The sequence below is a fragment of the Centruroides sculpturatus genome, unplaced genomic scaffold (assembly GCF_000671375.1).
Source record: "Centruroides sculpturatus isolate CEXI.00-Female unplaced genomic scaffold, Cexi_2.0 scaffold368, whole genome shotgun sequence".
Lineage (NCBI taxonomy): Eukaryota > Metazoa > Arthropoda > Arachnida > Scorpiones > Buthidae > Centruroides > Centruroides sculpturatus.
Genome location: NW_019385149.1, coordinates 298 through 2,047, shown reverse-complemented (window position 1 = coordinate 2,047; position 1,750 = coordinate 298).

The window sequence follows — 1,750 nt, the reverse complement described above, 5'->3', positions numbered from 1 at the left end:
GCAAAGATGTACCAGTTCGGATGTGTCGGAGGAGTTATTTTTAAGTAAATCGATGTTAAAATCTCCAATTATTTGCAATTTATATTTTCCATATTTAGTTGATTTATGTAATAGTATTTCATTTATAACATCCATAAAAATCCTGTAGTTTGTAGATGGAGAACGATAGACTATTACTATCATCAAATTACCTATAACTATCGTAATTATATCTATATAATTTCTTGTAAAAGTTAGATCTGAAACAACTTCGTAATGTTTATCACTATGTATATATATTACAATTCCTCCATGCTGATTAGGTTTTCTTTCTATTTTTTCTAGCCGATAGTCTTTTATATATGGTGGAGGATTTACATCATTTGTCCAAGTTTCGCAAAAAGCTAATACATCAAAGTTGCAGTTATATTCCTCGATTGTTTTAAGTATTTCTAAATATTTATTATTTAAGCCTCTTACGTTGCAATAAAAAACGAATATGCCCTTTTTGGAGAAGTCATCTATCTTTGTATGTGTTAATAATTCAATCATTCCGAAAAATTTTCTCTAAACTGTCCAATGTTGGTATCCGAATTGTTGGAGAAGAAGTATCCTTTTTTAAATACACATTTCCGTTATTTGTCCAAGTGTTTAATATTTTTTCTTGTTTTTTTAGCATTCCGGTTTTATAGAAAATATTTCTATAATATGGAGTAAGATGTTCATTTATATATATTCTATATTCCTCATTTATAATATGACATGCATTTGTAGTTATTTTTAACTTCTTTTTAATATTATTTATAATTTTTTGTTTGACAACTGAATTGGCACATTTCACTATAATTGGTTGCTATCTAGTTTTGAATTCTTTTCTTTCGATATTAATGGATTTAATTCTATAGGCATTCAATAGACATGATTGATTAAAATTATCATCAACAAACGAAAAAATTTTATATGCTATTTCTGTTAAATTCTCATTCTGAAGTGTCAGCACGCCAACAACCTCCAAGCTTGAATTGTTTAGATCCTGCTCCAACATGCAGAATTTTCCTTTTAAAGAATTTAATTCTGCCTTCGTACTTTTATTCTCTTCCTTTAGTTCTGTCATTGTTTCGATAGCAGTTACATAGTTTCTCTCTAAAACATTAATTCTCTCTTCCATTTTGTCAAACTTATTTGTTAAGAATTCTATCGATTTCTGGATTTCTATGTTTGTTTCTTTTACGTTACTCAACTCCAAGTGTATTAGTTTCACTTCTTGTAAAATTATTTCAGAATTTTTGGTAGTTATACTTATAGGTTATGTTGGAGTGAAAGTTAGATTATCTGGTGTTCTATCCACATTTTTATTATAATTATATGAAGTCATAATAATCTGCTCACACTCACCCATTTCTCTGTCATCTTCCAGTTCCTGTGTCCAATTCGCATTGTTCTTAATGGTTTTCACTAATTTGCAATCTTCACATTTCCAAGTTTTTTTGTAAGACTTGCTGAACTTATGAAAGTTTGCTGCCTGGATCCCAAAACAATAGAAGTTAGCAAATTTAGAGCAATTGGAACAAGTTAATAAGNCGTTGTTCTTAATGATTTTCACTAATTTGCAATCTTCACATTTCCAAGTTTTTTTGTAAGACTTGCTGAACTTATGAAAGTTTGCTGCCTGGATCCCAAAACAATAGAAGTTAGCAAATTTAGAGCAATTGGAACAAGTTAATAAGTCACTTTCCGAAACTTTGTGCTTGCAAAAAGAACAAGCGCTCAA